The sequence below is a fragment of the Mustela nigripes genome, chromosome 8, assembly GCF_022355385.1.
Source record: "Mustela nigripes isolate SB6536 chromosome 8, MUSNIG.SB6536, whole genome shotgun sequence".
NCBI lineage: Eukaryota > Metazoa > Chordata > Mammalia > Carnivora > Mustelidae > Mustela > Mustela nigripes.
This window is the reverse complement of record NC_081564.1, coordinates 91,235,521-91,250,025: the sequence shown is the minus strand read 5'-3', so window position 1 is coordinate 91,250,025 and position 14,505 is coordinate 91,235,521. Positions and strand designations below refer to the sequence as shown.

Below are 14,505 nucleotides of genomic sequence, written 5' to 3'. Positions count from 1 at the left end.
CCCCTGCGCCCTCCACCCCCGCCCCCTCCTGGGATCTGCTCTCCCCGCGCGGGTGTGGGAGGCCCCTCCAGCGGCTCGGACCGCTCCTGAGTTTGCAGAATTCGCGGCTGATGGCGCCGGGACCCCCTCACGGGTCAGGTCTGCGCCCCGGGGAGCCGGGGAAGGCCGGCTGGGAGGAAGGTGTATGCCTGCCAGGTGCGTGTGCAGGGGTGGGTGTGAGGGGCGGCGAGAAGCGGCGAGGAAAGGGCCCCCACGAGCCCGCACTCGCCCACGTCCCGCCCCCTTCTCACGCGAGCCGGGTGCGCCCACCTACCAAGCGGGGGCGAGCGCAGGGGGAGCCCGGGTCACCCCCCGCGGGGCGGTCGCGGCTTCGGCCCTCCCGCCCTTCCCCCCACCCGGGCTCCCGCAGACCCGACGCGGACAGACGGGTCGGAGGCAGGAAGCAGGCTCGGGCCGCGGCCGCCCGGACCTCCGTGGAAGCGCACCCAGCGGCCAGGGCCCGTGCGCACCTCCCCCAGGGCGCCCGCCGGCCTGCGGGGGTCTAGGATCTCGGCGGGGGGCTGCGGGCGGCGTCCCGCACAGCCCCGTCCGGCGTCGGGTGGCCCCGGGCGTCCGGAGGGCGCTTCAACTGCCCCCCGCCCCCGTCTCCACGGCGAAACCGAGGAGCGACTGCGCGCGGGAGCAGCGCCGCGTCGGGACGGGCGCCTGCACTCCCCTTGCCGTGCTCCGGCCCCGGCCCCTTCGGTGTCGACACCCCTGCCCCTCGCCCCGCTCTGGCCCGGAGAGACTCCAGTGTAGACCTGTCCCCCGCGCCGCGCCCCCTTGTCCCTGCTCCTGCCGGGAACCCTCCCTTGGAGACCCTCCCTCCCCGCTGCCCATCGCCACGGCCCCGGGTGTAGACCTCCTGCCTCTTCCGCAGGCCCCGCTTATGCCCCGCGCGCAACTTTACCTCGAGGCCCGGACTCGGGGCCGCCGCTTGGCTCGCCTGGCCGCGGCCTCCTCGGGGCGGAGCGCGGCTTCTCCGGAGCCCGCAGCCCGCGAAGTCCGGCACCGCCCCGTGCGCCGCCCCCGGCCCCGCTCGGCCCCGGCGATCCGCCCGGCGGCGGTGGCGCGGCGCCCTCTCGCGCCCGGCCGTAGTCCCGGGGGCAGACACCTGGGCGCACGGCCTGCGGGCCGGGCAGGGAGCGCAGGGCTGGGTCCGCTTGGAGCGGACGCTCTGGGGCACCCCCCACGCGCTCACACTCCGTCCCAGACGCGCGCTCACACCCGGCACTGGCTGCAGCCGCAGAGACCCGCCCCGCCATCCCTCCTAACCCACCCGAAGCAACCCTGGGGGTAAGCGGCAGAACCAGGGTCTGCCCCACTGGGCGCTGTCCTGCGAGCCCTGGGGAAAGCTCTGGAGTCTGGAGACGCTTGGCCAGACGGGGGAGCCGCTGCCCGGGCCTCACATACCGGTGACCTCTGTGTCACGGCTCTTGGATGGCCTGCGCCGCTCTGGTAAAGAGACTGTTTCATCGCTGGCATTTGCAGGAAGTGTCCCGACTTGAGCCTGAACGGGGATACCCGGGAAGGAAGGTTTCTTCTCCGCAGAAACACTCACTGGATCGGAGAAGCCTGGCCCCGCAGGTGAAAGGCCATCTCTCCCCGGGAAGGATGTCCCTGGGACTGTTCCGAGGGCGCGCGCAGTCCCCCTTAAGTTAGCAGAACCCCCTCCTGGGGCAGGTGCTGCTGGGCAGAATGGATACGGCTGCTGCCCAGACCAGGAGGCCAGGAGCTGTAACCCAGAAGCCTCCCACCAGGAGAAAACGTGTAACGTCAGTGAGCAAACGAGAAAGCCCTGGGAAAGTTCCCCGCGTGGGGCAGCTGGGAGCCCCGACCGCGGGTCATTCACAGGTGCTGTCGCGGTGGGTCCGTGGTTCTCAGACTCGGCATGACCCCTCGCGGGTCCTCCCAGGAGGACATTTCCACACTTGCTCTCCAGACCCTGCACCTTTGACGGGCCTCTGGGCCTCCTGGCCGAGCCCCTCGCCCCTTCTGCAGGACAGCAGAAATCTCTAGAGGTAGTTGTTTTGTTATTTTTCCTGATCCATAACTTTCAATCATTTGGTTCTTTAAAATTAGATGTCTCAGGGCGCCTGGGGGTCTCCGTCGTCAAGTCTCTGCCTTCGGTCAGGTCATGATCTCAGGGTCCTGGGATCGAGCCCCACATGGGGCTCCCTGCTCTGCGGGGAGCCTGCTTCCTCCTCTCCCACTGCCCTGGTTGTGTTCCCCCTCTCGCTGTGTCTCTCTCTGTCAGATAAACAGAATCTTTACAACGAAACGCGCTGTCTCAGAAAGCCGAATCGTATTGTACTGGCTTGTCCCTCACCTTCAGCGGGAGGGACATCGGGCGTGGCACCGGGCGTGGCACCGTCCTGGCCAATGGAGCGGGGCTCTGCCTGGGGTTTGCTGCCGTCCGCCTGGCCTGACCGTTGGCGCAGCGCCAGCTGCCTCCCATCGAGACCAGTCCAGGTGCTTGGGAGGCGTCCGCGGAGTCTCTGTCGAAAGCCTTTGGGAAATGTGGTAGAAGGAACCAGGCATCTCAGCGGTGCCGGGCGGGCTCTGTGCGAACTTCGGGGGAACTGAGCTCACGGAGTGATTTTCCGTCTCGTGCCCCTGTGTCACGTGTGTTCCCGGCGTCCGAACCTCCCAGTGTTTTTCTGTGTTTCTGTTTTTTGTTGAAATCACTGCAAGGCCGCAGCGTGAGGGGCTCCTGCTGGTGTCTTGGCCTCCGGCAGCCACGTGGCCTCGAGTCCCAGCACTGCTGCCATTGTGCTCATGGTGGTCCACAGGGGCGGGCTCCCAGGGGCGGGCGGAAGCAGATGGACCCTACCATCCCGCAGCCTCTCTGCGGCTTCTTTCTTTTTAAAATTCATTTGAGAGAGAGAGAGAGAGAGAGAGAGCGTAAGCAGGGGCAGAGGCAGCGGGGAGGGAGAAGGAGGCTCCCTGCGGAGCTGGGAGCCCGATGCGGGGCTCAATCCCAGGACCTGAGATCATGACCTGAGCCGAAGGCAGACGCCCAACCATCTGAGCCCCCCAGGCTCAGCCCCCGTCTGCTGCTTTTCCTAAATAACGTTCAGTTCGCGTCCTGGCTAACACATTCGTATTTGTGTGTAGCTTCTGTCTTGGAAAAGGAGCAAATATTTACAAAAAATATGTATCTATATTACATGCTCATTGTAGAAAATCAGAAAACTTTCTGGGAAAAATGCAAAGGGGAAAATAAACCCTGTGATTTTCCCAACTGTGCCATCCAGAACCTATCCCTGCTCTCGTTCGAGAACCTGACGTTTGTACCAAGCATTTTGCTCTCTTTTGATGTAAAAATATATTTTTGTTAGTTTATATTCAAAAACAGCACCGTAACATATGCCGGATTGTCACTCCTTAACAAGAAATGAAACAATGTTTTCCAGGCACCAAGGCCAATTAAAAAAAAATTTTTTTTTAATTTTTAAGAGATTTTAGTTATTTATTTGACAGAGAGAGAACAAGAAGGGAGAAGCAGGCTCCCCACTGAGCAGGGAGCCCGATGCGGGACTTGATTCCGGGACCCTGGGATCATGACCTGAGCCAAGGGCAGATGCTTCACTGACTGAGCCCCCCAGGCGTCCCTCTGTTATTTTAAATAGTGGCATAGAGTCCCCTCTGGAGGCTAGTACTGAACCTTAACCAAAACTCTCTTATTTGACATTTACAGCTTCTCCCGTGTTTCGCTCATGTGAGACCATCACGGCCATGAGCGTCTCTGCAGGCGCATCTCGACCACGGCGGTGCTGCTGAGTCCGGACCGCTGAGCTCTCAGGCGGGTCCTGGTGGTGGACGGAACTGATCACTCATTTCCTTGAAGGAGCAGAAGGTCTGTGCGCGTACTTGCTGATCTCTGTCTTGGCAGAAGGGAAGCCCCCTGAGCCGGGCACCGTTTGTTCTCGCCTTCTGGGTCCTTGGCCCGGGGCCGGGCCCTGAGCGTGTTCGCGCAGGCGGTGTGGTGGTGCGCGGCGAGGAAGCCGGCGGTCACTCCTGCAGACGGACGTCTGGTGCCGTCCTCACTGACACCGTCGAGGAGTCAATTTACAGAGATTTATAATTTCATGAGTTTTCATTTCTTGGCTGCTTTTCGAACCAAGAGAGGATACAGTCCTTCCTTTTGTTTTTTATTTTGTTTTTGTTTTTTTGGTTCTGGCCACAGCTTCATTGGGGTAGGATTCCGACTCCGGATGACTCACCCATTTAAAGTGTGCGATTCCGTGGTTTTTAGGGTGCTCCCAGAGGCGTGCTGCCACCACTGTGGTCGGTTCAGGCTATTCTCCTCTTGGCCACCCCGGCCGGGCAGCAGGGAGTGCCGGCCCCTGTGTTCCCCACCTGGCCCGTGGGTCCCTGGGGGCTAGAACTCGGTCGTGCCCCCACAGCCCTGGCCTGCCCCGGCTCCCCCATCTTGCGACCCCGGCTGACCCCGGCTGACTCTTCGCTCCTTGTTCTCTGCTTTCGTGACAGAGGACGCGGCCTCGGACGCCTGCCCCCCTCTGAGACGTGGGTCCCCCCGCGGCTTCACTCAGCTGCGACCGGAAACACTTCTCTGTCTGCATTTCTGTCCTCAGGCTTTTCTTTCTCCTGAGTGCAGTGTTTCTGGGTCCAGCCGTCTTGCGGTTGCTGAAACCCTGGAGGGCGAGCGCGGCTCTGGCTGCATCAGCTTCTCTCTCGTCGGCTCGTCCCTCCCGCGTTTGAAGGATCAAGCGTCCTGCCTGCCTTTGAGCTTTCTCAGATTTTCTCAGATTTTCTCCTTTGTTCGTTACTTTTCATCCCAAAGTCCCGGCTCCCCATTTCTGTTACCTTAATCTGAGCTCCAGATGGGAATCCATCTCCTGAGCTGTGGACGCACTTACCTCGCGGTGGTCCTGACGGAGCAGCGACCGCGCCGTTCCCTCCTCCCTGTGGTTCGGGGAGAGAACAGCAGGAAACGTGCGATTGCAGTTTTGTCCGTTTGGCCAGATATGTGGGCGCCGGCGAAGGCACCCACGGGGGCTCTTGGCCAGGCTTAGCCGTCAGCTCCCGCTCCACTCTGGACAAGCGGGGACTTGCACGCACTGCCCTGTGTCCGCTGGCGGTTGGGACCAGGCCCTTCCCTCTGGGCCGGCTGTGCGGTGGCGGCTCCCTGGCTGGATGCTCTCAGGGTCCGTGTGCTTGTGGGCGACTCACACGCCGCTCCCCAGAGTTGCTCCGACGGTGACGCAGTGTTCCCAGCCCGGAGAGCGCAGCGCGGTTCCTTCAGGGCCGTCTCCCAGCATTGACTTTCCACACACCTGCTCAGCGTTGGAGTTCACTGGCCCTGCCTTGCGGAAGTAGCTCACGGTCGATGTGATCACACTTGAAACTGCTTGGATCGCTCCGTCCTGAGTACTATGCTGGACAGGGTTTTGCGTGACTGGGACTTGCTTTTTTCCCAGAATTCTATGGCATTACTGACGTTCTGCAGAGAAATTACTTATCTGTGAAGAGAGCAGAGCCCTCCGCCCTTCGGTTGCCTCCGTCTAGCTCAGCAAGGACTAGTTCAGGCATCAGAGAAACGGCTCCATGGCCCAGGGACATCAGACCCCGCGCTGCCCTCCGGGGGTCAGGAACTGCGCGATGCACGCCCTGAGCAACCCCACAGGGTGGACGGGCTGAACCCGTGGCGGGCCCATGGGGGAAAGGGCTCTGTGGAGACGGGGGGGGTGGGGGGCTGCTGCCTCACGGTTGTGTGTGCCCACCCCCAGGTCCTGGAGGCCGGAGCCGGTACCGCGACCAAAGGAGACAGAGAGAAAGCGCCGGTCGTCTCCCCCAGCACAACCACCCGATAGAACTGACAGCTGTCCTGGGACTCGCAGGAAGCATGCGGCGGCGCTTCCCAGCCTGTGCGCCGCGTAGCTGCCGTCCTCAGGAACCCCCGAGCCCCCGCAGTCGCACGATGACAGGAACTTCCCTGGAGAGGACAGCCGCGCGGAGGCGGCCCAGGGAGTGGGCACGGCTATGGCACATGCAGACAACCCTGCCAGCCCCATGGCCACGGCTCCCCACGTCCCGTGGCAGGAAGGGGCAGACGGAGCTGTCCACAAGGTGCCTCGGGCAGAGGGGCGCCTGCTGTCCGCATCCTGCTGGGGTCACCAGCTTCTGAGAGAAAACCCCAGAGCCCAGCTTCTTCGGCGTCCCGATGCTTTGTGTGTGCAGGGGCCGCCGTCAGTCACCTCCCTAGGCTGGCGACCAGAGAGCGGCCCTCACAGACCCCCTCCTGGCTCAGGTCAAAGGTCCGTCCTGGCCAGAGTCCACACACCCTCCGTGGTCTGGCTGTGCTGCTCTTCTGGAAAAGTGGGCCCCTCCCTTCCAGATAAAGAGAAGACCGTGGCTGCTGCGGACGTGTGGAGCCCTTAGACTTCTAAGGTGGAGTCGCCTTTCTGCTCGAAGTTTCCCTGAGCTCATGTTCAGCCTCACGCCCTGGCTCGCACATTCCTCGCACAAACTCCTCCCGGCTGCATCCAGGGGCCGGCCGAGGCTGGGTCTGCCGGCCCCGTGACCACACCGGCCACGTGGCTGCAGGGCGCCCACGAAAGCCCTGCATGGCTGCGGGCTTCACCCTCCACACGCTGGCTCCTAGGGTTTGCTAACGAGGAGCACGGTGTCCCCACGGCACTGACGGCCCTGCTGCCGGGCCGCCGCTGGCCTCTGCCGTGGGGAGTGTGTGCTGCCGTCAGGCTCGAGGGGGCACGGGCGGGGGCAGGCCCTGTCCCGGCATATGACACGCGCAAGGAGGTAGCTTGTGTCACGCCTCCTACAAGCCAGAAGGCATCTGGCCTGGCCCATCTGGAATATCGGGCACACGATGAGGCCCCTGGACAAGGCAGCATTGGGACCTCCATGCACGTCCATGGGTGGCTGCCGGCAGGGTGACAGGAGGGCTCTGGGAGGGTCACCCCCCGGGCTCTGTGGGGGGAGCGCTGTGAGTCAGGCTGGGGCTGGATGTATCCTGCCCTGGGTTCGCAGCCGGAGATCTCCGCTCACGCGGTCCGGGTGCCCGACAGCCCTCCTGGGGGGTCTGGTCTGATTTGCTGCCCGTGGGGGTGCGAGGCCTGGGTGTGCCTCTGTGGCGTCCACGGTCTGTGCCGTGCGTCGCTGTCCTGTTGCTGGAATTCCGACGAGAGCTGTGGTCCGCGTCTGCGTCTGGTTCTGCAGCCCGCGCTCTGATCTGGTCCGGGGGAGAGCAGACGCGCAGACAGAGCCGCCTGTGCCTGGACGCCGCCGAGAGCCACAGAACACGTGTGTCCCCACACTCACCCCAGGGCACAGCGGCCCTGCCTTGTGTGCTGGGACTCCGGGCCCTTCACGCCTGCCACCTGACGTGTTTTAACCTGGAGTGGTTCACGTGTGTCTGTGGCGTGTGTGCACATGGCTGAGGCGTGTGTGTGCGCGTGTGCGTACGTGCGTCTGTGCAGGCCTGTGCGTCTGGTCCCGCATCCCACCTGTGCTGGAGGGCAGGTGCCCGTGTCGCTCACAGAGCCTGGAACAGCATCTTGCCTGTGGCGGGCCCTGCCTTATATCCGTTATGTTTGTTCAAAGAGCAAAGACGATGCTTCCTGTGGGAACGCGTAGGGCTCCTCTGGCTCAGGGTCAGAGGTCTGAGGAACTGTCTGGAAGGCTTGCCCCCGGTAGAGCTCGGAAGGAGCAAAGGACAGACGGGCGGATGGCGGAGGCCCCTACTTCTGGGGCCTTTGAAGACCGTGGGTGGCCTCCTGGCTGCGGCGTGGGGACGGCACTGAGCCGGAGGGAACCGTCCTGCGAGCTTCGCTCACGGGCGAGAACAGCCGCTGTGCTTGGGGCTCAGAGCCGCTGTCCTTCAGCGCCGTCGTCCAAGTTTTCTGAAGGGAAGAGTCATTTTACAGTTCGGCAGCAACTGGTCACGTTTCCTGCATTTGAAACAACTGATCAGAAAACTTTTGAAACCAGGTGCGGGGAAGGGAGGTCCCTGCTGGCCAAAGGGGTCAACTGAAACATTTTCTGCCATTTCGGAACGGCCCTGTGGGCGGTCACCTTGCACCCTGGGAAGGAAGGAGAGTCAGGAGTCGCCTTCCCCACGTCACACCCTGAGGAGCCTCTGAGGGCTTGGCCGGCGGTGTCTGGTCTCTGACGGCAGCGACGGGGCTGGCGGTTTGAGGGTCGGAGAACCGGAGTCCACGCGGACTCACGTGTCCATAAAGGCTTCGGCAGAAACACGGCAAGCATGACGGCAGAGGTGGATGGAGACGGTCTGCATCCAGGGCTCCTTGTGGCGTCGGGGGCGTGCGCGGCCTGGGGTCTGGGGTTGGCGGGCACGGCCCTCGGTGCACTCCAACCGCGGGAGGGTGTGTCCCGGTGAGGCGGGTCGCTGCGTTCCCGGAGTTCGGCCGAATAACAAGTGTCCTTTGATGGCGCGTCCGGGGCCGCAGACGTCCTCTCTGTCTGCCGGCCGGGGCTCCTGCGGCCAAGGAGGGACCCCATCCTCTAACGCCTGCGGTGGGGGCTTTGCCTTTGTTTCGGGCTGGAGATCAGGACCGTCTCTGCCCGCCAGAGAAGCCGAGTTATTTACCTCTCAGAGCAGATGGGCCTTCAGTGCAGGTGTCTGCTCGCTTCCCCCAGGGTCCCTCTGCGGCAGCTCCCGGCCCCGCTGGTCTGCGCAAGGCTGACGGCGACCGCGAGTGCAGCGTCGCTCGGGAAGAATGGCGTCCAGCCCCCAGCCCGGAGGGAGCGCCCCATGGGCCGTGGACGCTGTCCTTCCCTCGTCCTGTGAGAACATGTGAGGCGGCTCCGTCCCGAGGGACCAGACGGAACCGAACCGACAGACGCCTGACAACTCTGCAGGCTCACTCGCAAGGGGAGGGCTCACCAGAACCCCACGTCACCTCTCCTTGCAAGGGGCGCGCCTTCTCAGGGCCCCCGCTGTCCTCGTCGGGTCGTCCCCGTGGGTGGCGGATCGGGGTGGGTGAGTTCAGGCGCTGGACTGTGGACGGAAGCATGTCGCCCACAGGGAACCCCCAGACTGCCCGGACGCGCGGAGAGTAGCCTGTGTACGCGTCCGTGAGGCATCCTTGGGACACGGGGACAGTAAAGGGTGAGGTGACCCGGTGCCTCGTGTTAAAGTCTCTCACATGTGCTCCCGCTTGGGCCCCGGGGGGCCGGGGGTCGCGGGCGCTTTTTGCTTCTCCGTATTCCCTGGAAAGAACGCGTGCGACTTTCACCACAGCAGCAGGTGGGGTGCGAGGGCCCCCCACGCCCGCTCTGCTCTCAGCCGCGGGAGGAGCGTCGCGCTGCCTCCCCTCCGACCGGCGCGACCTGCTCCTCTGCCAAGGCAGGTTTCGCGCCGGAGAGACTTGGAGTTTTTCAGGCCGTGCGGTCAGACGCGGAGGCTGAGAAGTGCTGTTCCCAACCAGAGGACGACTGGACAGTAAAGTTCAGCAGGAGAAACCCCTAATTTATTACAAAAGGAAGGAGAGAAAAGTAATTTGGACACGTTCCATTCCAGATCAGAGGGAAGGGGCTGTAGGGTTTGTGAAGACACTCCGCGCTCCTCCAGGGCCAGCCAAGGGGCCGTTCTGCTGTGTGGACGCACTTTGCCTCCTTCACGGAAACCCGCAGGCGTCGTGGCCGTAGAGCCGCCAGGACTCGGGCTCGGCCTGAGAAATGTTCTCCAGCTGGCTTCACCTTCGGGAGGCTCAGCCCCGTAACGTACTTGCTCAGGCCACAGCTCGGCCCCCGCGGGCCTGAGTGTAGGGTTTCGGCGAAGTCCTGGGTCCGTTTCTGTCCTTCTGCATCTTGGCCCCACTGTCCTCTCCGGTCGTTCTCAGCCGGCGGCGCACGTGGACAGAGGCCCTGAGGCCGGAGTCGTTCTAAGGATCCGCCGTCTCCTTTCTGTCCCAGAATAATACCACTGTGTCCAGAGGCTCAACTCCCTGGCGGGTCGGGCTGGGATGGTGGGGCCCGTGCAGGCCGGACAGAGCTCAGGACAGCCCGCACCGTGACCTCTCAGCGCGGCTCCCTCAGCGTTCGGGCGGGTCATTTCTCGGGGTGGGGGGCTGTCCTGGGCCCCACGGGATGCTCAGGAGCACCCCAGCTGCCCCCATACATAACCAAGACTGTCCAGACATGGCCGGACGTCCCCATGGAGGTGGTAGAGACACCACGTGAGCGTCATGGTGTTATCTGACGTCCACACCCCAGATCCTCGTAGAATAAAGAAAATCATGTATTTTAGAGCTGAAATGAGGTTCTCCCACTTAGACTTCCTCTCAGACGTCCTCTGGTGCTGTTGCCATGGGGGGAGGGGTGTTTAGTAACGCGGCGAGTACAGTTTGGCGGAACCGAGCGCCAGACCCCGGCTTGTTGTGCTTGCTCGAGGCCGACTGTTCGTCGCAGCGGGGGACGGCGTGACCCTGGCAACAGGCACGGGACAGAACCATGCACCAGTGTGCTGCTGAGTCAGGAACGGCCCCTCCCCCCCAACAAGGCCGCCCCTAGTCCTGGCCGGTGACCCCCCATCGTCCCCTAAAGCCCCGAGGCGGGAATCGCAGGGGTAGGCGTGGACGGCGAACCCGGCGCGTCTTCCCCGAGTCCCCGAGAATTCAGGCTCCATCAGTGATTTCGCACAAGCTCTGCCTGCCCGTGCGTCACCCGCCTTGGGCTGGTGCGGGACCCGGCCGAGTCCTCGCTCTCGTGCGGCCGGAGCCGAGCCGGCGTCTGAAGTCGGGGCAGCCTTCGCCGAGGCTCTGGTCAGAGAAGGCGCCCGTCAGAGCAGAAGCCAGCCGAGCTGTCCCAGGGAAGACCCGCTCAGCCAGCAGCGTGGACAGCGACTGCGGGAATCCGGTGCGGCCCGTGCGGGTCTGTTTGGCGCAGACGGTGGCCGGCCAGCTCACCGGGGGCGTCCGCGTTTCGTGCGGGGTCGGCCAGTTGGGTCCTCCACAGACACCCCCGTTTTAGGCAGGGTTTCCTTCCCACACACCCCGAACGCTGCTGAATCACCCGCTTCCTGCACTTACAAGACGCGTCCTGCCAGGTAGGGGCTGGGCCCCGTGACGCAGCGTCTCATCAGGGAGGAGCTTCTGCTCTCACGGGGGAGACGCACCCGCAGACAGGTAGCGGAGGTGATGGGACAGGCGGCGGTGTGACCGTGCCGGCGGTGTGGCCACCGTGACATGCCCCCTTCGCTACGTACTCTCACTGGTTCGGGGCCTCTTTCCTCCCAGTGGCCGGCGCCTGTCACCCCCAGTCCCGTGAAGGCGGTGCTTGGCAGCAGCATAGAGGTCTCTGGAGGGAGGAAGGAATGGCCTTGAGCTCCCTTAGAAGCGGGGCAGCGCCTGCGCCCCCAAACACGTTTATTTGGGCCAGGCAAGGGCAGGGAGGGAGTGAGTTCTGCTCTCCGCTGAGCGCTCTCTCCTGACGCAGGACTCGCCTCCTCTCCCTGGTCCTCCCTCCGCTCCACTTGCTGACTCTGCTCTGACCCATTTTCTAGATGGACCTGGTGCTCCGCAGCACGTCTTTCTGACGACCCCTGGTGACTTCCTACGGTGGTGTCACCCTGCGTCTCTAGCACGTACAGACTCCCTTCTCCCACTCTGCACCCGTTTGCCGGGTGACCGTGGGCCAGGAGGGGAGGTCTTCAAGCAGGGAGTCATTTCTGCGTCTGTCCCTCCGGTGTCCCAGCAGCTTGAGGGAGACTGAGGGTGTGGGGCTTCCCTGGCCTTAAGTCCTTGTTGGATGCTGAATTTGGACCCATGTGGCTGAAAAACACGGAGCACAGAAAACAAAGCAAACCAAAAACTGCTGATTCCTTGGGGCAGCTCTAGAATGCAGAGTTGCTAGATCATTCTGAACTGGGAGCTGGCCCTGCGGGCAGCCGGGGAGCCTTGCTGAGCACATAGGAACTCGGGTCGCCGCGCAAGGACCTGTCTGGCAGGGGTGGCACCAGGGGACCCCTGCTGGGTCAGGAGTCCAGCTCTGCACTTGGCCACAGCTCCCCGGTGGTGCTGGACAGGCCCTGTACCTTGGGTCAAGATGGCCCGGCATCCGGCATGCTGTGCGGGGCACTTGTTCCCACGGCAACACCCCCGCTCCGGGTGGGGGGACTCAGGCCGTTGAGACAGGTGGAGACCCGGGCTGGAAGTAGGGGTGCGGGGAGCGGGGTGCCTGCCCCCGTCCGTTGCCGGCAGCTGCACCACCTGGCTGTCTTGGGGCCACATCAGGGGAAACAGGACTGTGTTTTGAAAGGAGACTTCGGGGAGAGTGTTGTTCTGTTCAGATGGCCCCAAACATCTCGTCTGTCTGCTCCTTTCCCCCCGGCGGGGAGGCCTCGGGGGACACCCTCCCCGCCCCGTGCCGGGCATCACCAGCAGGCTCAGCAGCTGCCGGAGGGCCTGCCCCACATTCGGGGTCTGCAGCACCCACGGGGCCCCCCATGGCGTACAGGGTACAGGCCCTAGCTGATTCTGTCCCTCAGTCGACACGCAGGTCTGGAAACATTATTTAGGAAACCGTCATGGCATTGAGGAGACTTGAAGGGCAGAGGCCCGGAATTCGAACAGTTTCCAGGCTCACTTAGTTCCTGTGTTTGCTGAGGAAGGACTGGAAAGTCTCCATTTCTCAACACCTACGGGCCAGAGATGACCAAAACCAAACATTGAAAGACGCTGCACTGTTCCCAGGCAGGTGCAGTGCGTGCTGGAAGGCGTCCCCTAGGACGTCCCCCAGACACACTCCCCGAACGCCTCAGACAGCCAGAGCCGGTGGAAGGAACGCCGCGTGCCGCTAGCTTTAAGTTTTCCGTGTTTCTCAAAACAACAAACAAACAAACATCCAAGCCCCAAATACCTGTTTTCTTTTTCTCGTTTTGAACTCTGGCCAAGTTATGAAGCTGGAAATTAGGATTTTAGAAGGAAAAGCGGCAGCCCCCTGGTTGGAGACTGATCCCAGGTCTTGGGAAGAATGAGTGTCGTTGCAGAGCGTGAGCAGAGGGAGGAGGTCCCTTGTCGGAGCTTGACACGTCTTCCCGATAGAGCGCTGTGTGTTCCAGAACTCCCAGAGTCACGGCCTTCGTGACCACAGCGGCTGTGCCACGGGAGGCCACACGCCCTGACGAGACCCAGAGCCTAGTGGTAGGCGTGTGTGTGGGGGGGGTGTGTCCTTTGTGCTCCCAGGGACCCCTCAAGGGCCCTCCACTCTCAGGGATGGGACATCCATTCATCAGTAACAGAAGTACCTGAGCCAGGGCACGTGGGTGGCCGTGCTGCTCAGTCTGTCCCCGGGACGGCTGGATGCGGGTCCTCACCTCCCCCTGTGGACCAGGCCCCTCTCAGCCTGGCCAGAAGGCAGCCGCTGCGAGCTGTGGCCTTGCCCAGGAAAGGCCGGTGTGCGACCAGAGAAGGGTTTGTGGGCCCTAGGGCTGCGGCTGAAGAGGCAGTGGCCACCACGGAGCCCAGCCGGAGGAGCGCGCCGGAGATGGTCGCTTCCTTGGTGGACGGAGGCTGGGAGCAGCTCTGGTTTACAGTACGTGCTGCGCGGTGTTCAGTGGGGTCGGCTGGCTCGGTTCTGAGACCCGGGATGCTGGCCACTGCACGAACGCCGGGCAGGCACCCGCGGGGCCGTGTGCTATGCAAACCAGTTCCAGGAGGGCAGCAGGATTCGGACCCAGTTACAGCTGGCCCCAGGTTGTGGCAGCGGGCCCATGCCCCCCTTCATCCCCCGCCTCCCCAAGGCAACAGCGGGGTTTGGGGCTGAAGCACCAGGGGTGTCCTGTCAGTGGGGCTGGGGAGCCAATGCGGGGGGTGCAGCCAAAGCCCCTGTTTGCATGAGGTCGCCTCGTCCTGGCGGCGCTTCGTGTGTGTGCTGGTGAGGGCTCGGAGACAGCTGAGAACCCGTGTAAGAGGAGACGCAGGACGGGTGCCGGGGGGCAGGGGAGGGCCAGTGAGGTGAACCAGGTGGGGGAGGCTCGTGAGACGGAACCAGCAGGAGGTGGCAGCTCGGGGCCACGGGCCTCCGGCACCCAAGGGTTGTACGGCTCCCAGGGCTCCCGCCTATGGGGAGTGCCGGGGCTGCGGGGACCACACTGCGTCACAGGACCCCGGGTGACCCGTCCGAGAGCAGCCTGCGCTGCGGCCCCTGAAGTCTGCCCTCTGGACAGCGACCTGGTTCTGTAAGAGCAGGCGGGACCTCAGGGCCGCAGGGAGCCGGCGGTGTGTGTTGGCCGTGGCCAGAGCAGGCAGCAGGGCCGTGTGCACCGGGAAGCTGGGCTCACCCACCGTCTCTGCAGGGCGGGCGCGTCCACGCAGCAGGGTCCCAGGGCCGCGGCCTGTGCCCGAGCCAGGCGGTCGTTACCCATCTGGTTAGGAACTGACTTTCGGATGCTTGTTCCGACTTTCATCATCTCTGCTCTCGAGGTCGTCAGCCCGGGGACCGGCCCCCGGTCGGGGCACG

The 14,505-nt window shown here is 63.6% G+C and overlaps 1 protein-coding gene and 1 long non-coding RNA gene across 4 annotated transcripts in view; one reads left to right on the top strand and one right to left on the bottom strand.

The window, feature by feature from the left end:
- The window catches only part of KCNG2 (potassium voltage-gated channel modifier subfamily G member 2), a 42,425-nt gene extending 40,878 nt beyond the window's left edge, over positions 1-1,547 (bottom strand). Inside the window, exon 1 of one of the 2 annotated variants that reach the window (XM_059409867.1) lies at positions 1,453-1,547. The gene's annotated coding sequence lies outside the window, so the exon portion shown is untranslated. Of the gene's footprint in view, positions 1-949; positions 1,066-1,452 lie in introns of those variants that run through there. The other variant, XM_059409866.1, reaches the window with a different exon arrangement.
- LOC132023709 (uncharacterized) lies at positions 115-10,548 on the top strand. 2 transcript variants are annotated; one of them, XR_009406031.1, is made up of 4 exons: positions 134-195; positions 1,531-2,060; positions 3,740-3,898; positions 5,793-10,548. It is a non-coding gene; the product is annotated as an uncharacterized LOC132023709 (long non-coding RNA). The 2 variants fall into 2 exon arrangements; XR_009406030.1 differs by lacking the exon at positions 1,531-2,060 and having other exon boundaries at positions 115-195.
- The last annotated feature ends 3,957 nt before the right edge of the window (positions 10,549-14,505 follow it).